The following is a 22,490-nucleotide window of genomic DNA, read 5'->3' on the forward strand; positions in this document are numbered from 1 at the left end:
CAGCATTACAGAGTACTGTAGATAAGCCCCTGATGGCTGTGGCCACAGCTTATAGGCCAAAAATGGGGTGACTTGTCACCAGGAATAACGCTGTTAACCTGCAGATATGGGGTTAATCTACAGATTAACAATGTTACTGCTGTCTGGCGCCTGCAGGCAGTCGAATGAGGCAGGATGAAAAGCATCTTTATTTTTCCCGCAAGATTCGCTACGTATTCATTCACAGGGGCGTGGGCAGCATCGGTTCAGTCACCGCTCTGAGTAACCATGTCCCAATGTAGAGCCAGTCAGTCAGGGTCAGAGGCGCAGTTACAGTGACCGCTCTGTATACCCAGAGCAGTGACTGAACCAGCGACGTCTCCGCCCCTATGACAGAATATCAAATGCTGGTGCGGGGAATAAAGATCATTTTCTTCCCGATGCATTTGTCTGCATGCAGGCGCAGGACAGCATCATAAAGCTGTTAACCTGCAGATTATCCCAATATCTGCTGTTTAACAGAGTTATTCCTGGTGACAGGTTCCCTTTAAAATCATCTACAGCCAGACTGTATCACAGAGTATTAGACGTGTTCACACGCTCATATATCAAGTTGTGCATGTCTGCTAAAGACATGTCTCTTCATGCTACCTGCCAGAGCGAAGCGATTGTAGACCTGGAGATGTCATTGTGACTTTCTGGCCATGACATAAATCAGATCAATAAGGTACTCATGTTATTGAGCACTGCTGTCAGTGTGCCACCAGTTGTGTGCCATCTGTTGTTCACACTGGCAACATATTTTCACTGGTTGTGTTGAGTATGTGGCAAAGTGAAGCAGCAGCCCTGTAGATCTTGAAATGGGGGAGTTGATTGATTTTTGCAAGCATCTTGAGAGTTGACAACTGGGGGACTGGGTGTGATGATTGATTTTTGTAAATTATTCTGCATCTTCCTGATGGCTGTAAATCCTAAGTGTTCTAACTATCAGCTTCTTAGATAATATTCTAACTCACACTCACACCACCAGGTGTCCGCAGATAGGTTAACTCCACCGGCAATGCAACTGTAAAAAGTCCAGGAGAAACAATGCTGTTTCCTTCCAAAATCTTGTATTAGTTACAATGAACAGTAGGTAAAAAGGAGTAATCTGTACAGGGAAGTACACATGAGTTTTGAGTAATGGCTGCTGTAGGCTAAACTGAAGAAGAAGGGAGGAGCAACCTAATACAGAGCTCAACTATGGGAGGGACATAGGGACAATCTTCACACAGTCTAATTCTACCTAGCAACAACAGGGAATTTGCTGATTGGAGGAAAAACCCAACACAGAGAATATATATATTACAGGTTGTTCCCATTCGTGGGACACAACATAAATGGTGAAACAGGATTCTAACACTGGTATGGAAAGATGTCACAATAGCAACTCTACATGCGTCATTGATTCCTGTAAATGCAATTTTACACTTTAAAATTAGTGTCATATGTATATGTACACATGAAACTAAATGCTGAGCCTAAGATGATAGTGGAGCAGGTCATTTGTTTTACTATGATAATGATTTGGCAATATTATTATCCAGGTCAATATAATTACTAAGACACGAAACATGCAAAGTTTTTGTTTTATTAAGTGGTGAAAAAATTCAGAAATTTGTTAAAAAAAAATAAAAAACAGAACCCAAAAATTTGTTTGTGGCGTCATGTTCGAGATCAATAATGTTCTCAATTTTAGGGATATGGAGCTATGTGAGGGCTTGTTTTTCTGTGCCTGAGCCGATGTTTTTATTGATATCATTTTGGGGTAGATACAATGTTTTGATCGCCTCTTATTACATTTATTGTGTTGTTATGATGAATGAAAAACCATAATTCTGATGTTTTGATTTTTTTCTTTTTGTGTTCCAATATTTTTTATTAATTTTAACATTTTTATGAGGGAGGGGGAATAGGGTACAGAACAAAAACAAGGGGATTAGGGTAGGGAGAACAAATCCCTGTAAAGACAGGGATATCCCCACAAAGTGGGGAAATAGACAGGCAAACATACAAACTGTACATACAATGCAGTAGTTCCAAAGCAAAATATTATTTAACCCCTTCCTGACATGAGACGTACTATCCCGTCCACGGTACCCGGGCCCGTATGACCGGGGACGGGATAGTACGTCTACCGCGATCAGCGGCGCCCACGTGGTGAGCGCCGCTGATCGCGGCCGGGTGTCAGCTGATTATCACAGCTGACACCCGGCACAATGTGTCAGGGGCGGTCACGGACCGCCCCCGACACGTTAACCCCTTGCACACCGCGATCAAACATGATCGCGGTGTACCGGGGGTTAAAGGGAAGCATCGGCAGGGAGGGGGCTCCCTCCGTGTTTCCCTGAGCCCCCCACGGCAGCGCAATGTGCAGCGCTGCTGCGGGGGGCTCCTTTCCTCCAGGCCCCCGAATCCAAGATGGCGACGGGGGCCTTCGGGGGCCTGGGGAAGCTGGCTTCCTCAGTGCCTGCAAAGCGCAGGCATGAGGAAGCCTTGTGCACTGCCTGTGACAGATTGCTGATCTGTCACAGTGATCTGTGATGTGACAGATCAGCGATCTGTCACAGGACAGTGATGTCCCACCTGGGACTATGTAATAAAGTAAAAAAAAAATTAAAAAAAAGTGTAAAAATAAATTTAAAAAAATCGCCAAATAAATTAGTAAAAAAAAAAAAAAATATTCCCCAATAAATTCATTTTTTGAAAATAATAAAAAAAAAAAACAATAAAAGTACACATATTAGGTATCGCCGCGTCCGTAACGACCTGCCCTATAAAACTGTCCCAATAGTTAACCCCTTTAGCGAACCCCTTAAAAAACAAAAATAAAAAACGAAGCAAAAAATAATGATTTATTATCATACCGCCAAACAAAAAGTGCAATAACGCGCGATCAAAAAGACGCATATAAATATCCATGGTACCGCTGAAAACGTCATCTTGTCCCGCAAAAAACAAGCCACCACACAGCATCATCAGTGAAAAAATAAAAAAGTTATAACTCGCAGAATAAAGCGATGCAAAAATAATTATTTTTTATATAAAATAGTTTTCATTGCATAAAACCGACAAAAACATAAAAAAACGACCTAAATGAGGTATCGCTGTAACCGTACTGACCCGAAGAATAAAACCGCTTTATCAATTTTACCGCACGTGGAACGGTGTAAACGCACCCCCCCCAAAAGAAATTCATGAAACGCTGGTTTTTGTTAATTCTGCGTCACAAAAATCAGAATAAAAAGCGATCAAAAAATTCCACGTGCCCGAAAATGGTACCAATAAAAACGTCAACTCGTCCCGCAAAAAATAAGACCTCACATGACTCGGTGGGTCAAAATACGGAAAAATTATAGCTCTCAATATGTGGTGATGCAAAAACTATTTTTACAATAAAAAGCGTCTTTTAGCGTGCGACAGCCGCCAAACATAAAAACCGCCATAAATAGTAAATCAAACCCCCCGTTATCACCCCCTTAGTTAGGGAAAAATAATAAAATAAAAAAAATGTATTTATTTCCATTTTTCCATTAGGGTTAGGGCTAGGGTTAGGGCTAGGGGTGTGTTGGGGTAGGGTTAGGGTAGGGTTAGGGTTAGGGCTAGGGCTAGGGTTAGGGCTAGGGTTAGGGCTAGGGTTAGGGCTAGGGCTAGGGTTAGGGCTAGGGTTAGGGCTAGGGTTAGGGGCGTGTTGGGGTTCGGGTTGGAGTTAGAATTGGGGGTTTCCACTGTTTGGGCACATCAGGGGCTCTCCAAATGCAACATGGCGTCTGATCTCAATTCCAGCCAATTCTGAGTTGAAAAAGTCAAATGGTGCTCCTTCCCTTCCAAGCTCTGCTATGCGCCCAAACAGTGTTTTACCCCCACATGTAGGGTATCAGCCTACTCAGGACAAATTGCAAAACAATTTTTGGGGTCCAATTTCTCCTGTTACCCTTAGGAAAATAAAAAATTGGGGGCAAAAATATCATTTTTGTGGAAAAAAATGATTTTTTTATTTTCACGTCCGAGCGTTATAAACTTCTGTGAAGCACTTGGGGGTTCAAAGTGCTCACCACACATTTAGAAAAGTTCCGTGGGGGGTCTAGTGTCCAAAATGGGTATCACTTGTGGGGAGTTTCAATAGTTTAGGTACATCAGGGGCTCTCCAAACGCACATGACACCCGCAGACCATTCCATCAAAGTCTGCATTCCAAAACGTCACTGCTTCCCTTCCGAGCCCCGACGTGTGTCCATACAGTAGTTTTCTCCCACATATGGGAAATCAGCGTACTCAGGACAAATTGGACAACAACTTTTGTGGTCCAATTTCTCCTGGTACCCTTGGGAAAATAAAAAAATGGTGACTAAAAGATCATGTTTGTGGAAAAAATACGAATTTTTTATTTTCACGCCCGGGCGTTGTAAACTTCTGTGAAGCACTGGGGGGGTCAAAGTGCTCACCACACATCTAGATAAGTTCCTTGGGGGGTCTAGTTTACAAAATGGTGTCATTTGTGGGGGGTTTCCACTGTTTAGGTACATTAGGGGCTCTCCAAAGGCAACATGACACCCGCAGACCATTCCATCAAAGTCTGCATTCCAAAACGTCACTACTTCCCTTCTGAGCCCCGACGTGTGCCCATACAGTAGTTTTCTCCCACATATGGGGTATCAGCATACTCAGGACAAATTGGACAACAACTTTTGGGGTCCAATTTCTCCTGGTACCCTTGGGAAAATAAAAAAATGGTGACTAAAAGATCATGTTTGTGGAAAAAATTCGAATTTTTTATTTTCACGCCCGGGCGTTGTAAACTTCTGTGAAGCACTGGGGGGGTCAAAGTGCTCACCACACATCTAGATAAGTTCCTTGGGGGGTCTAGTTTCCAAAATGGTGTCATTTGTGGGGGGTTTCCACTGTTTTGGTACATCAGGGGTTTTCCAAACGCGACATGGTGTCCGATCTCAATTCCAGCCAAAAACGTCAAATGGCGCTGCTTCCCTTCCGAGCTCTGCCATGCGCCCAAATAGTGGTTTACCCCCACATGTGGGGTATCAGCGTACTCAGGACAAATTGCACAATAACTTTTAGGGTCCTGTTACCCTTGGGAAAATAAAAATTGGGGTGAAAAGATCATTTTTGTGGAAAAAATATGATTTTATAATTGTATGGCTTTATGTTATAAACTTCTGTGAAGCCCATGGGGGTTCAAAGTTCTCACCACACATCTAGATAAGTTCCTTAGGGGGTCTATTTTCCAAAATGGTGTCATTTGTGGGGGGTTTCCACTGTTTTGGTACATCAGGGGTTTTCCAAACGCGACATGGTGTCCAATCTCAATTCCAGCCAAAAACGTCAAATGGCGCTGCTTCCCTTCCGAGCTCTGCCATGCGCCCAAATAGTGGTTTACCCCCACATGTGGGGTATCAGCGTACTCAGGACAAATTGCACAATAACTTTTAGGGTCCTGTTACCCTTGGGAAAATAAAAATTGGGGTGAAAAGATCATTTTTGTGGAAAAAATATGATTTTTTAATTGTACCGCTGTACGTTATAAACTTCTGTAAAGCCCTTGTGGGTTCAAAGTTCTCACCACATATCTAGATAAGTTCCTTGGGGGGTCTAGTTTCCAAAATGGGGTCACTTGTAGGGGGTTTCCACTGTTTAGGTACATCAGGGACTCTCCAAACGTGACATGGCGTCCAATCTGAATTCCAGCCAATTTTGCATTGAAAAAGTCAAACTGCGCTCCTTCCATTCTGAGCTCTGCCATGCGCCGAAACAGTCGTTCCCCCCCACATATCAGGTATCTGCGTACTCAGGACAAATTGCACAATAACTTTTGCAGTTCAATTTCTCCTGTTACCCTTGGTAAAATAAAAAAAATTGAACCTGAAGTATTTTTTTTATGAAAAAAAGTTAGATGTTCATTTTTTTTTAAATATTCAAAAAATTTCATGTGACGCACCTAAAGGGTTAATAAACTTCTTGATAGTGGTTTTGAGCACCTTAAGGGGTGCAGTTTTTAGAATGGTGTCACTTTTGGGTATTTTCTATCATATAGACCCCTCAAAGTGGCTTCAAATGTGATGTGGTCCTAAAAATAAAATGGTGTTGTAAAAATGAGAAATCGCTGGTCAACTTTTAACCCTTATAACTTCCTAACAAAAAAAAATTTTGGTTCCAAAATTGTGCTGATGTAAAGTAATCATGTGGGAAATGTTAGTTATCAAGTTTTTTTGTGCCGTATCTCTGTGATTTAAGGGCATAAAAATTCAAAATTGGAAAATTGCGAAATTTTCAAAATTTTCGCCAAATTTACGTTTTTCTCACAAATAAACGCAAGTTATTTGAATGAAATTTTACCACTAACATGAAGTACAATATGTCACGAGAAAACAATGTCAGAATCACCGGGATCCATGGAAGCGTTCGAGAGTTATGACCTCATAAAGGTACAGTGGTCAGAATTGTAAAAATTGGCCCGGTCATGAACGTGCAAACCACCCTTGGGGGTGAAGGGGTTAATATCAATAATACACAAATCAATTGTTGCTTAAATACAAACCTGTAGGAAGAAAAAGGTTAAAAGACAATGACAAATGCAAAGATCATTATATTTATATAATAGCCGTAGGAAAAATCAGTACACATATTGTGCTATAAAATTTGCACAATTATGATAGCTTAAAAAACAAAACAAAAGATCAATGCACTTATTATGCTAATACTTAAAAAAAAAAAAAAAAAAAAAAAATGAAGTACCCAAGTAAGTTATAAAAAATATGAATGCCTGTCCTGTCCGGAACATACTGTGATGTCCCTAAGACTGAGTGAAGGCCAAAAAAATTGGTTCAGTCAAAAACTGTAAAGTGGAAATATTTCTTCAGACTGTTTTATATATAATCTAGATTACTCAACGACAACTAAATCAGAATTGAAATTCGGTTCCTTACGAAAAAAAAAAAACAAAAAAACTAAAAGGATGGAAAAAATTTATTTTCAGCCGCTTGATATAAAAAAAGAGTAACTAAAAAAAACAGTTAAATAGCTCCTTCAGCCGAGACGAAGATCCGATTTCAAAGTGGAAGAAGTTCCGGGAGAATCCTTGGAGGACATTATTCCAATGCATTCAAGAAAGTCATTCCCCTCATCCGGGGTAGAGATAGGAACCAATCTCGATGCGTATTTCACCTGAAGAGTGGAGGAATGAGTCCAGGTGTAAGGAATCTCTGCGCGTAGGAGTTCACCAGTAGTATGGGAAAATGCTTTCCTTTTCTGTAAAGTGTCCTTTGAAAGATCCTTGAGGAAAATCAGATGTCTATATTTGGAAGACAAGAATCTTGGATCTTTGGAGATACCCAGCAACGTGTTTCTTAGCCAATTGGGGTAAAAAGATACTATAGTGTCTCTTGCTAAATCATGAGGGAGAGTGGATGGCCTGCGAATCCTAAAAACCCTTTCAATCAGACACTTCTCATTGATGTCAGGGAACAAATGAGAGACCATTTACAATATGTAGCCCTTCAGTTGGGGAGCCTGAATTGACTCAGGAATCCCTCTGATCTTCACATTATTTTTTCTTCTAAAGTCTTCAAAGTTGGCCATATTAATTTTGAGAGAAGTAATGTCTTTTTGTAATTTATCCAGGGAATCTGAAAATGAAGGAAGGATCTGCGGCTGACTTGAGTCTAAAATCTTGTGATTTCTAAGAGTTTCGGGTATTTTTTGTTCTTTTGTGGCGTTACCGTAATCCTTCGTAGAAGTCGGGTAGGAGTCATCAGTTAAACGCATCAGGGTATCTTTGAAGAGGTCTTTTACAAAAACTTCAGATGCTTTAGATTTATTTTGCATCTTAAACGGATTTCCCTGAAGGGTAGGAGTCCCCATAGAGGCGTTCAACGAGTCCAAAAAAGCTTTGCACAAACTGACCATAAAACCTTCAGTAGCGTAGTCATCCGAGGCGGGTATGGCATCTAGTAATAATGTATTTATCTCACATTTAGTTCCCCCCTCTGAAGAAGAGCCCGATGATAGAGGTTCATCCAATGCCTGATCACTGAGACAATCGCTCCCAAGTTCATCATATAAATCACCATCCGCAATAAATCCCTCCGAACAAAAACTGTCAAAATCGTATGATAAGCCATTTTTATCTGAGTGTCCCACTCGATCTCCTTTGTTAACATTATAGGATGACCCAAAAGACTCCAGACCACCATCGTTATACAGATGCTTAGCACCTTTCATCTGTGATCCCTCTACGTTGTTCTGGTGCACTTCCCCTTTACATTTAGGGATAAGAGTGGAGGGACTGGGAAACAAGCATCCATTAGTAACCCCTGTATGAGTATTATGTTCATATAACTTTTTACCCCCATTATTCAGCCTGAGTCCAGTAGCATGTTCCCCAGCATCAAGAGGGGATTGTAGATCTGTGAGTGCAGGGATATGACCCTGCAAAACTGCAGATATAGGGATAACTTCCTGCTCATCGCTCCCTTTAAGCTTCAGTTGCCGCTTCTGAACCCGGTCTCCTCCACTACAGACTGACCTGGGTATAAACTCTGGTGCCTCAGAACGCAGAACCTTTCCTGCAGCTCTCCTCAGCTGTGCTGCCCGCTCTGCATTGCTGTGGTTTCTCCTCCCGGCTTGGTCTGACTCTGCAGGTGCCACCGCGCTGCTCCCCCGCTCCATCTTCACAGTCTTCTCTGTGTGCAGCCGCAGGGCTGTCACAGAGAAACCGTGGCTTCTCTCCCCAACATTGTCAGCATGTGAGGAGGTCGGGGCCTCCTCTTTCTGCTCACCACGCTTGCTCCATCTGTTTCTGGGAGCTGCAACAGGCCTCCCCGCCGTGCTCCTCCGCTGTACTGCTAGCTCTGCTTCCCTGCTGCTTCTCCTCCCGACATGAACATTCAGTGGAGGTGGCTTCATGCTGCTCCTTGGTCCTGGCATCATGCTCCTAGAAGTCGGGAATGCCGTGACAGACATCCTCGTTGATGTCTCTCTATTCCTCTTCTCTGTCCCAGGCCTTGCTGTATTCACCTTCTTCCTTCCTGCAGGCAGTGTGGATGAGTCAGCAACTTTTGCAGACCCCTTTCTCTGCTCCATGAAAGGCTTTTTTTCTTGAGTAATCCGCAGCAATCTTCTAATTTTCCATTCCAGGCATATTCTTTTAGCTTTTAGTCCAAAAAAAGTCCACTTCAGTATGCTTTTAGCTGCTTATTTAGGGGAAATTGCAGGAGCTCCTGAGAAGCATGTCTGCTCCCTTCCCCTGCAAACCACGCCTCCTGATTTTTTTCTTTTTAAGCCATTTCCTGATTGGATTAATTTAATTTATATTTTGATAGATCGACTTTAATGAGCGCAGCAATATCAATATGTAAATTTTTTTTTAAAAATTATTTCTTCATTTGTATTGAGGAAAAAGGGGTGATTTGAATGTTCATATTTTTTAAAGCTTTTTTTTACTTGTCAATGTATTTGTTAGCTTTCTTAGGGGAATTGAATCTGTGATCATCTGATCATTTGTGTTATATACAACAATGCCAGAGTATGGCTGTATGTAGCAAAATTCATGGTCTCCTATGAATGCCAGCCACGTACTGCCTTTCACAGGAGTACTATCATGACAGGCACAGGGGTCTTCAGGAGATCCATTACTGTCATGGCAACCCAACAGCACCCTACGGTTATGTCATGAGAGCACCAATAAATGGCATGCCCCCCTGCTGGCATACTGTAAATGCCACTGTCGCAGATGGACAGTGGCATCAGACAGGTTAACAGCCACAGGTGGAGCTTCACTCCACCCACGGCTGTTAGAGGTAGATGATGGTTGATTTATCACAGCCATCGTCTGCCAACAAAAATGCAGGCTCTGCTTTCCAGACTGCATCAAATTCCGGGAAATGGCATAACACACAGTCTGTATATACCATGGGGGAAATAAGTATTTGATCCCTTGCTGATTTTGTTCGTTTGCCCATTGACAAAGACATGAACAGTCTATAATTTTAAGGGTAGGTTAATTTTAACATTGAGAGATAGAATATCAAAAATAAAATTCAGAAAATCACATTGTATAAATTATATGAATTCAGTTGCATTTTGCAGTGAGAAATAAGTATTTGATCCCCTACCAACCATTAAGAATTCTGGCTCCTACAGACCAGTTAGACGCTCCTAATCAACTTGTTACCTGCATTAAAGACAGCTGTCTTACATAGTCACCTTTATAAAAGACTCCTGTCCACAGACTCAATCAGTCAGATTCTAACCTCTACAACATGGACAAGACCAAAGAGCTTTATAAGGATGTCAGGGACAAGATCATAAAAATCCGCAAAGCTGGAATGGGCTACAAAACCATAAGTAAGATACTGGGTGAAAAGGAGACAACTCTTGGTGCAATAGTGAGAAAATGGAAGAAATACAAAATGACTATCAACCGACATTGATCTGGGGCACCATGTAAAATCTCAACTCGTGGGGTATCCTTGATCATGAGGAAGGTGAGAGATCAGCCTAAAACTACACGGGGGGAACTTGTTAATGATCTCAAGGCAGCTGGAGCCACAGTCACCAAGAAAACCATTGGTAACCATTACGCCGTTGAAATCCTGCAGTGCCCGCAAGATCCCCCTGCTCAAGAAGGCACAAGTGCAGGCCCATCTGAAGTTTGCCAATGAACACCTGGATGATTATGTGACTGATTGGCAGATGGTTCTGTGGTCAGATGAAACAAAAACTGAGCCCTTTGGCATTAACTCAACTCGTCGTGTTTGGAGGAAGAGAAATGCTGCCTATGACCCAAAGAACACCTTCCCCACTGTCAAGCATGGAGGTGGAAAAATTATGTTTTGGGAGTGTTTCTCTGCTAAGGGCACAGGAATACCTCACTGCATCAATGGGAGAATGGATGGAACCATGTACCATAAAATTCTGAGTGACAACCTCGTTCCCTCTGTCAGGACATTAAAAATGGGTTGTGGCTGGGTCTTCCAGCAAGACAATGACCCAAAACATACAGCCAAGACAACAAAGGAGTGGCTCAAAAAGAAGCACATTAAGGTCATGGAGTGGCCTAGCCTGTCTCCAGGCCTTAATCACATAGAAACCTTATGGAGGGAGTTGAAGCTCCGAGTTGCCAAGCAACAGCCTCAAAATCTTAATGATTTAAAGATGAGCTGCAAAGAGGAAAAGAGGAGTGGACCAAAATTCCTCCTGACATGTGCGCAAACCTCATCAACTACAAAAAATGCAAATGAATGTAAAATGCAAATAAATGTACATAATTTATACTAAATGATTTTCTGGATTTTACTTTTGATATTCTACCCTTAAAATTATAGACTGTTCATGTCTTTATCAGTGGACAAACTTACAAAAATCAGCAAGAGATCAAATACTTATTTCCCCCACTGTAAGCGCCTGTATAATATATAAACTGATGTCCATATGAGCATATAATTTAGGTAAATGCATAATGCAAAACAGTCAGATATGGATGCATCAAGATGCCATAAAGACGAAGATGTCATTGAAAAGCAAGTAGTTATGTAGCCATGGCCACAAAGGTGTAAAGGCAGATAAATATGTTAGTGCCTGTATAATATATAAACTGACTTCCATTGAGCATGCAAAAAATTAATAGCTAGTGCCAAAAGAGTCAGACATAAATATCTCAGGATGCCATCTGACTGTTTTGTATCACGCTTTGACATACATTATTTGCTCATATGGACATTCGTCTATCTACCTTATAGGTTCTTATTATCTGTTTATCTCTGATCTTGTTATTTGACTGTTCACTCACCGCAGTGTCTGATGTACACATGGTTTATATTATATGTCATATTTTGCTTTTCAGTCATATTTTGCATTTCAGGTAAATCAAATTTTACATTTTCCTTAAACTTTTGTTCGGCATCTGTGATTTTTTTGTTTTGGTGTCATAAAAAAGCAATATTGTTTCTAAGATCAGGAAGAGTGCTCACATCCCCAATGCCATTTCATTCATCCTCCACAAACACACTATATATCATAGCTCACGCAGGTCATAAAAATTCTATAATGGGACAAACTCTAGAGAAATAACATATCTGCGTTATTAAATAGGTGAATAACTAAGCCAGGTACCATTTCAGTTATCATTAGTATTTAGCTGTACACAGCCTGCCTCCTTCAGTATTTACATACCTATTTACAAGGGAAATAGTAAAACCCAGCTGTCAATTTATTCACATTTCTAAAAGGCATGACAGAGGAAAGTATACTTTTTATACTACTTTCTTCCAAAAAAATCACAAAGGCATATCCGATATTTATCAGTGTCATTAATGAAAATCATCTATAAAATTCTTAGGATCACAAAAAATGTGCTGAAAAACTTGGCTTATACACGAGTATATACGATATTAGCTTTTTCCTTTTCATCTACAACCATACTTTGCTCACAATTTTTTAACGGGCCTACACTTTCACTTTTGCTTCTTTTACTATTGATATAGTTGAACAGTTTGGGATTAGTTTTACTCTCCTTAGCAATGTGCTTCTCTGTTTCCTTTTTGGCAGCTTTAATTAGTTTTTTAGATAAAGTATATTTCTCCCTATAGTTTTTAGAGCTTCAACGGTGCCATCCTGCTTTAGTAGTTTAAATGCTTTCTTTTTACTGGTAATTGCCCCTCTTACTTTTTTGTTTAGTCACATTGGGTTTTTCCTATTTCTTGTCTTTTATTCCCACAAGGTATAAACCGCTTACAGTGCCTATTAAGGATGTTCTTAAACATTTCCCATTTATTTTCTGTGTTCTTATTTCTGAGGACATTGTCCCAGTCAACCAGATTAAGGGCATCTCTAAGCTGGTCAAGCTTTGCCTTCCTAAAGTTCAGTGTTTTTGTGACTCCCTGCCAAGTCCAAATGAAACTGTACAATATTGAGGTCACTATTTCCTAGATACCCAGCGACCTGCAGATTTGTTATTCTGTCAGATCTATTAGATAGTATTAGGTCTAAAAGTGCTGCTCCTCTGATTGGATTCTGCACACATTGTGAAAGATATTTTTTCTTGGTTATTAGCAGAAACCTGTTGCCTTTATGGGTTTCGCAGGTCTCTGTTTCCCAGTTAATATCCAGGTAGTTAAAGTCCCCCATAACAAGGACCTCATTATGGGTTGCAGCTTCATCTATCTGCCTTAGGCCTGTTTCACACATCAGTTTTTTCAAATCAGTCAAAATCCGCCAAAAAGTGAAAATGGCGGATCTGCTAAAATGTGTAAAAATGGATGCAAGCGGATGGTACGGCTCCGTTTTTTGATGGATCCGCTAGACTGATTTCTGTGCGGATCCGTCAAAAACCGGATCCGTTCCATCCGCTGGCATCCATTTTTGCCATCCGTTGGATCCGTTTTCTGATGGATCCATTTTTCCACACCTTCAAAATGGGATGCTCCCAAATATGATTGGCTCTTGGAAAATGCTCCCAAATATGATTGGATACTGGAAACTAGGGAAAACTATATCTATGGTGTTGTAAAACAATATCTTTGAAAGGTTGTAGAGCTAGTGGCAGCGATGGAAGGAGTTATTGCAAGTATTAACAGCTTCTGTGTGGAATTTGATCTTCACTGCAATCGGTTGGCAATTATTGCTCTCCAGAGGGAGAAAAGAAGACTGCAAATCCTGCGTTGGAGAAAGAAGAGACGACGGCAGTGGATTCATCCGATAAATGCACAGAGGTTTACCCTTGGCGTGTTTTCTACATTCTCTCTTGAATTGAGGGAGAATCCGGACAAGTTCTTCAACTATGTGCGCATGAGACAGGACCTGTTCGAGATATTGGTGGAGCGTGTTGGAGCGCAAATCCGGAGACGGGATACCTACATGCGCTTTTCTATTTCACCGGCGGAGCGTTTGATGGTGACCCTTCGGTAAGTAATCTATTTTTTAAAATGTTTCAGATTCTGCAGACTTTTATTGTTATGTTATGGCTTGTAGTTTGCATAAATTTTACTTTTTTCCCTTTTTTTTCCAGATTCCTGGCAACTGGAGAATCCTTCACCTCCCTCCATTACCAGTTCCGGCTTGGGATTTCAACAATATCTGGAATTGTCCTACAGACCTGCCGGGCGTTGTGGGATTGTCTACCCGAGGAATACATCCCACAGCCAACACAGGAGAGGTGGCTGGAGATTGCGGACAACTTTGAACAAATCTGCCAGTTTCCAAATTGCGTTGGTGCTGTGGATGGGAAGCATATTAGGATTGTGAAACCCATTGGATCTGGATCAGAATTTTTCAACTACAAGAAATTCTTTTCAATTGTGCTTATGGCCATTGCAGACGCAATCTGCAAATTTATTGCCGTGGACATTGGTGCGTATGGTCGTTCAAATGATTCTCAGGTCTTCAAGATGTCCGCATTGAGACGTCATTTGTATGAAGACAATTTTGATTTCCTACCTCCAAGACCACTCCCTGGAACAACAGGCCCACCAATGCCATTTGTGTGTGTTGGTGATGACGCATTTCAGCTGTCCAAACATCTTCTCAAGCCATATGGTAGTCATGGATTGACACACGGGAAAAAAATATTTAACTATCGATTGACCAGAGCTCGAAGAGTGGTGGAGTGAGCTTTTGGGATTTTAACTGCAAAATGGAGAGTGCTGTTGACGGCCATAAAAATGAAAGCTGACACTGTGGATGAGGTGGTGAAGGCATGTGTCATCCTGCACAACTTTGTACTTTCAAAGGAACCTGTTTCCATGGAAGAAAATGTTTGTGAAACCACTTTGTGGGATTATCAGCAGACAAGTGTTCGGAGTACTGGGTCAGTGTCAAGAATGAGGGACACATTTGCGGATTATTTTCTGTCACCAGAAGGAAGATTGGAGTGGCAAGATGACAAGGTATATTTTTTTTTTTTTTTTTTTTACTAAGGTTCCTTTTTTGGATAAGAAAAACTTTAGTAATTTTTCCTTTTTTAGTTTTGACACCTTTACAAAAATTTTGGGTAATAACAGTGTTGTGTTTTATTACCTGTACACCACCAGTGTAGTTTACCAAGTGTTGTGTATTTGTATCTGTACACCACCGGTGTACTTTGAAATGTTACCATGTGTTGTGTATTTGTATCTGTACACCACCGGTTTACTTTGAAATGTTACCATGTGCTGTGTATTTGTATCTGTACACCACCGGTGTACTTTCAACCTTTGTCCAAGAACTTAAGAAAAAAAGGAAAATACACAATAAAATTATTTTGAAACAAACATGTTTATTTTTCAATTTTTTTTCAAAATTATAAAATGTTTTATTATTTGAGAAACTGTTTTTCTTTTTTTCAGAAAACTGTTTATTTTTTTTATAAAATTAAATATATAACAGATTACAGATGCCGATATTGTTGGGTGGAGATATCAGCGGAGGGGTTAACAGGGTTGACTACATCGAGGGGGGGTGTAGGACTGGGAAGGGAGTTGCTGAGGATCAGAAGTGGAAGAGGGGTTGAAAACATGAGGTTGGGACGGGAGTTGATGGTGAGGGCATTGGGGTATAATGCAATGGGGAAGGAAGGTACTAGGAAGAATGGAATGGGGAACTAGAGAAAGGAGAGGGAGTGGTAGGAGGATGGATGGTGGTAGGATGATGGATGGTGGTGGAAGGATGAACGGGGGAAGGATGGACAGAGGGAGGATGTGATGGAATAGGTGCATGGGTAGAATGGGATGCTTCGGAGAGTACAGCCACTAGAGCATTGTGACAGACTTGCATCACATGCATCTGCTGGTGAGTACTTAAACCTTCCATTTGCCGGACAACTGACTGAAAAAAAATATGTCTCGGCGTCTGGTTTGACTCTGCATTAATCCGTTCCATGTAGCTTCTGAGTTCCATGATACTTTGATTTATCATGTTCAACCCAGAAGCTAACTGTTGTCCATAAGTGTGGAAACCATTCTGGACGGATGAGTTCAGACTCAAACAGTCAGACAAGGTCATCCTTTCCTGACCTCTCAGACGCTGCCGGCCAGAACCAAAAGTTGGTAGAGATGTTGCGGCAGTGTCAGAGGGGTGGGGTAAAGGGTACTGTAAGTTGTCACCAGCAGCTTCATGTGATGAAGTCTGCCCTGCTGCTGCAGTGCTGGTGGAGGGAATAGAGGGACGAGACAAGAGGGAAGGTAGAGAGGGGTCGGATACCTCGATGTGGTCACGGTGGCGGTCTCCGAAGGGATCCTTCCAGAGGGAGGCAACTCAGAAGCAGGCTCCCGAGTGCTGCAGGCGGTGCTAAAGAAAAGAGAAAAAAATATATGTTAATATATTTATATTTCATTTAACATTGCTGAAAAAAAATAGGTTAAACATGTAAACATTTGTACTACAGAAATGGTGTGTGGAATATTTACCTTCTGCTCACCATCGTTGACAGGAGGAATGACAGGGCTCTGTAATGTTTATACGGGGTGCTCCTGCGTCCTCCCGATCCACTCGGGGCCTGCATCTCCTTGTTGAAGTCCCTCTTGAAGCGATTCCTGAGCGACCGCCACCGTATGATAACCCTGTCACCTGTGAAGGAAAAAAAAAAAGTGGTTAGTATTCAACACTTCACATGCTGGAATATAGGTTACTGAAATTGGAATACTTACGCACAAAATCCCTGGCTCTCGCATCGAGCTCCTCCCAGTTCTCTACAACCTCCGAACACACCTCATCCCATAGCCGTTGGGTGGTTGATTGGTCGGCATGTAGGAGGTTTGCCATGTTCCACAGCGGCTCCCGTGGTTGGACAACCTCAATGAGGAGGTCGACATCAATAACAAGAGCGTCTTCCACATGTCGTTGGGGAGCACGCTGTGAAACCTGTGAAGAAAAAGAAATAAACAAAAAAATGATTACATTCAAACACATGAGGTTCATTAATCAATCACCCAAATAAAGTGTTACTTACCGCTCGCCGACCACCAGATGCAGCACGTCGACGACGCTGGGATGTCCTGGGAGTCGCTCTAGTGTGGCCACCGGATTCTGAAGACTGTAAAAAAAAAAAAAAAATTTAGGGTTGTATGGATGCGTAGTTATTGTGTGTGCTGTGATGAATGTTTGTGTTGGGTGTAGCATTATGTATGTATGTGTTTTTTTATCTGCTAAACTTACACTCTGCACGCCCCCTTCTTGCATTTCTCCACCTTGCATGTCTCCTCCTGGAAGCTCCTCAGATTCAGCCTCCTGTGAAAACATAATACATGCATATAGGCTTAAAAAAATGAAAAAAATAAAATTTTTACCTCAGTTCGCTGATGCTGTGAGGGGGAGCTCCCTGAAGAAGACATATTAAACTGCTGCGGTTTTGCTGGCAGGTTTGCTGCAACCTTGCTGGCTGGATCTGTAAGTAGAAAGACACTTGTTTAGCTACTATACAAAGAATTAAATAAGCTTTCAGGCCTTTATATTTACTTGGAAAACTGAAGTGTTTTCCTAGGATGCTCTGCTGCAACCTTGCTGGCGGGTCTGCTGCAACCTTGCTGGCGGTTCCGCTGCAACCTTGCTGGCTGGATCTGTAAGTATAAACACACTTGTTTAGCTACTATACAAAGGATTAAATAAGCTTTCACACCTTTATACTTACTTGGAAAACTGAAGTGTTTTCCTAGGATGCTCTGCTGCAACCTTGCTGGCGGGTCTGCTGCAATCTTGCTGGCAGTTCTGCTGCAACCTTGCTGGCTGGATCTGTAAGTATAAAGACGCTTGTTTAGCTACTATACAAAGGATTAAATAAGCTTTCAGGCCTTTATACTTACTTGGAAAACTGAAGTGTTTTCCTAGGATGCTCTGCTGCAACCTTGCGGGCGGGTCTGCTGCAACCTTGCTGACGGTTCTGCTGCAACCTTGCTGGCTGGATCTGCAAGTATAAAGAGAAATTTAGTAGCATAAAAAAATTCTTCATTGTTATTAATGTGTGTAATTCCCTGAAACTCTCACTGAGCGTATACCCAAGTGTTTGCCCTGAAACTCTCACTGAGAGTATGCCCAAGTGTTTGCATGTGTGTAATTCCCTGAAACTCTCACTGAGAGTATACCCAAGTGTTTGCATGTGTGTAATTCCCTGAAACTCTCACTGAGAGTATACCCAAATGTGTTTGCATGTGTGTAATTCCCTGACACTCTCACTGAGAGTATACCCAAATGTGTTTGCATGTGTGTAATTCTCTGAAACTCTCACTGAGAGTATACCCAAATGTGTTTGCATGTGTGTAATTTACTGAAACTCTCACTGAGAGTATACCGAAATGTGTTTGCATGTGTGTAATTCCCTGAAACTCTCACTGAGAGTATACCCGTATTTGCCCTGAAACTCTCACTGAGAGTATACCCAAGTGTTTGCCCTGAAACTCTCACTGAGAGTATACCCAAGTGTTTGCATGTGTGTAATTCCCTGAAACTCTCACTGAGAGTATACCCAAATGTGTTTGCATGTGTGTAATTTACTGAAACTCTCACTGAGAGTATACCCAAATGTGTTTGCATGTGTGTAATTCCCTGAAACTCTCACTGAGAGTATACCCGTGTTTGCCCTGAAACTCTCACTGAGAGTATACCCAAGTGTTTGCCCTGAAACTCTCACTGAGAGTATACCCAAGTGTTTGCATGTGTGTAATTCCCTGAAACTCTCACTGAGAGTATACCCAAGTGTTTGCATGTGTGTAATTCCCTGAAACTCTCACTGAGAGTATACCCAAGTGTTTGCATGTGTGTAATTCCCTGAAACTCTCACTGAGAGTATACCCAAATGTGTTGGCATGTGTGTAATTCCCTGAAACTCTCACTGAGAGTATACCCAAATGTGTTTGCATGTGTGTAATTCCCTGAAACTCTCACTGAGAGTATACCCAAATGTGTTTGCATGTGTGTAATTCACTGAAACTCTCACTGAGAGTATACCCGTGTTTGCCCTGAAACTCTCACTGAGAGTATACCCAAGTGTTTGCATGTGTAAATTCCCTTACAATCTCTCACTTGTGAATATAACCACACTTGTATACCAAAAACCAACACTTAATGTAACCTTTTTTACACATATACCCATACTTAATTTTACCTGGTTTTAAAATAATACAACGGACAGTTTTTAAAAACAGTTTTTATTAAAAAAAATTTATATTTTTTTTCACAAGTAGGAACTACTCTGCTCTTTATTTTAAATACCACAATAAATGAAAAATAAAAAAACAGTAATATACAACAGAAACACCACATACAACACCAGTTATACCAAATACAATACACAGCACAATTGCAAATATGGAAATAAAATTACAGTACTATGAAAATAAAATTCAGTACACATGCAACAGAAAAACAATTAAAGTATGAAAAAAAGGCATAATAAAAATACACACACACACAGACATGCAACACTGGCAGGCCACGAACATACATGCAGGAAGGCAGACCACACACATACAGGCAACACAACACAATCACAGCACAATTGCAAATATGGAAATAAAATTACAGTACTATGAAAATAAAATTCAGTACACATGTAACAGAAAAACATTTAAAGTATGGGAAAAAAAGCATAATAAAAATACACACACACACAGAGACATGCAACACTGGGAGGCCACGAACATACATGCAGGAAAGCAGACCACTCACACAAACATGCAGGCCAAACTCACACGCAGGCCACACACACACAGACAGACCACACACACAGGCAGACAAGCCACAGACACACAGACATGCCCCACACAAATAGTTTAATACTCACTCAATTGCAGGCTTTGGTAGCAGGCCTCTCCGTCCTGGCTTGGTGCTTGCTGCTGGGCAGGTGCTGTCAGGCCTCTTGCTCCAGGAGTCTTGCAGCTGGGAGTCTTGCTGCTGGGCAGGTTTTATAGCTCAGCTGGGGGTCTTGCTGCTAGGCAGGTGCTGTCTGTCTGGCTCTGGCTCTGTCTCTTCAGTGTGGCTGGTGCCGGATGTCTGGGCCCAATGATTAATTAGCCCACCTTATATAGTTTTTGGACTGTCTGGAAAAGTATCTTTTTTTCTGAGCATGCTCAGTGCGATTTAGCGGATTCCACCGGCGGATTACGCAAAATAGCGGATCCCGGTGGATCCGCCGCCCATAGGCGCCCATTCTATCGCATGATGGATGATGGCGGATCCGCCGTCTCCCGCCATTTTGACGGCGCCAAAAAACGTTGCAAAGTCCGTTCACCTCAGACGGATCCGCCGAATAGCGGACGTAACAGACGACCATCTGCCAAAATCCGCCACTAATGTATCTCTATGGGAAAAAAATGGCAGATCCGCCACAAGAAAAGCGGATCCGCCATTTTCACTTTTTGGCGGATTTTGACTGATTTGAAAAAACTGATGTGTGAAACAGGCCTAAGTAGTAGACTTTCTATGATTTCTGTTACTGTATATTTGGGGGTTTGTAGCAGACTCCAACAAGAATTTTGTTACTATTTTTCCCTCCATGTATTTCGACCCATATGAACTCGACATCCTCATTCCCTTCGCTAATATCTTCCCTTAAAGTGGACTTTAGACAAGACTTTACATAAAGACAAACCCCTCCTCTTCTCCGATTTTTATGATCCTTTCTAAACAGACTGTAACCCTGTAAGTTAACTGCCCAGTCATAGCTTTCATCTAACCATGTCTCGGTTATTCCCACTATGTCATAGTTACCTGTAGATAGTTCTGGTTCCAGTTCTTCCATCTTGTTTGTCAGGCTTCTGGCATTTGTGAGCATGCAGTTTAGAGGATTTTGTTTTGTTTCAATCTGGTCCCTGTCCGCATAAACATTTCCACATTTTTTCATGTTACCCCCCAAAATTAAATACATTGTATTGGGATTTTATGTGATATACTAACACAAAGTGGCATTTAGTTGTTAAGTAGAAAAAAATTGATACATGGATTTCTAATTTTAAAAATATAAATATGACAATTATGATGAACATTTGTATTCAGTCCCCAGTAGCCTGATATCATTAAATAAAATCCTGAGTGACCAATTGCCTTGAGAAGTCACATAATTAGTAAATTGAGTCCACCTGTGTGTAATTTAAATTCAGTATAACTACAGCTGTTCTGTGAAGGCCTCAGAAGTTTGTTTGATAACACTAGGGATAAAACAGTATTATGAAAACCAAGACAGGTCAGGGATAAAGTTGTGGAGAAGAGTAAAGCAGAGTTGTGTTATACAGTAATAGCCCAATCTCTAAACATCTCAGGGAGCAGTGCTCAATTCTCCATCTAACAATGGAAGGAGTATGGCACAACTGCAAACCTACCAAGACATGGTTGTCCACCTAAACTGACATCCCAAGCAAGTAGAGCACTAATTAGAAAATCAGCCAAGAGACCCATGGTCAGTCTGGTGGAGTTTCAGAGATCCACAGCTCAGGTCAGAGAATCTGTCCACAGGACAATCAATAGTATTAGTTGTATACGCCATAAATCTGGTCTTTTTGGAATAGTGGCAAGAAGAAAGCCATTTTTGAAATTAAGCCATGAGAAGTTAATTTGCAGTTTTCAAAGAGGAATGTATGGAAGAAGGTGCTTTGGTCAGATGACACCAAAGTAGAACAATTTGGGCTAAATGCAAAAGGCTATCTGTGGCAGAAAACTAACACTGTACATCACTCTGAAAACACCATCCCCAGCATCAAACATGGTGGTGGCAGCATCATGCTGCAGGATGCTTTTCTTCAGCAGGGACAGGGAATCTTGTCAGAGCTAATGAGAAGATTGAGTTGGGTAAATACAGGGCAATCCTGGAGGAAAACCTGTTAGAGGCTTCAAAAGACATGACTGAGGCATAGGTTTATCTTCTAGCAGGACAATGACCTTAAACATACTGCCAGAGTCACAATGAAATGGTTTAGATAAAAGCAAACTCATGTGTTTGAATGACACAGTCACAGTCCAGATCTAAATTGAGAATCTGTGGAAAGACTTGAAAATTGCTATTCACAGATGCCTCCATCCAATTTCACTGAGGTAGAGCTAGTTTGCAAAGAAGAATGGGCAAAATTTTGAGCCTCTAGATATGCAATGCTGGGAGAGAGAGACCCCTAAAGATTTGCAGTACTAATTGCAGTGAAGGGTGATCCTATAAATCTCAGGGAGGCTGGATACAAATGCACTTCACAATATTCAGATTTAATTTTTTAAATATTTAGAAAACGACATATCATTTCCTTTGAACTTCACAAATACTTACTGCTTTGTGTTATTAAATCACATCAAATATATTTAAGTATGTGGGCGTAATATGTAAAACTGCTGAAAAGTTCACAGAGTATGAAAACTTTTTCAAGGCACTGTGTGTTAAAAATATTTAACGAATAACTGGAACATGACCCATTGCACTGCTGTCACATCAAAGAACATGACCCGCAAGCACCTCTCAGTGCATATAATACATACCACATTTTACCTGCATATCACAATGATAATAATGACTGT

General features: G+C 41.3%; 1 protein-coding gene across 1 annotated transcript in view; it reads left to right on the plus strand.

The window, feature by feature from the left end:
• Window positions 1–22,490, plus strand: part of PRKCQ (protein kinase C theta) — a 233,028-nt gene that overhangs the window by 142,174 nt on the left and 68,364 nt on the right. The gene's annotated exons all lie outside the window — the stretch shown is intronic.

This window comes from Dendrobates tinctorius, unplaced genomic scaffold (assembly GCF_039654945.1).
Source record: "Dendrobates tinctorius isolate UK_male_01 unplaced genomic scaffold, ASM3965494v1 ptg000105l, whole genome shotgun sequence".
NCBI lineage: Eukaryota > Metazoa > Chordata > Amphibia > Anura > Dendrobatidae > Dendrobates > Dendrobates tinctorius.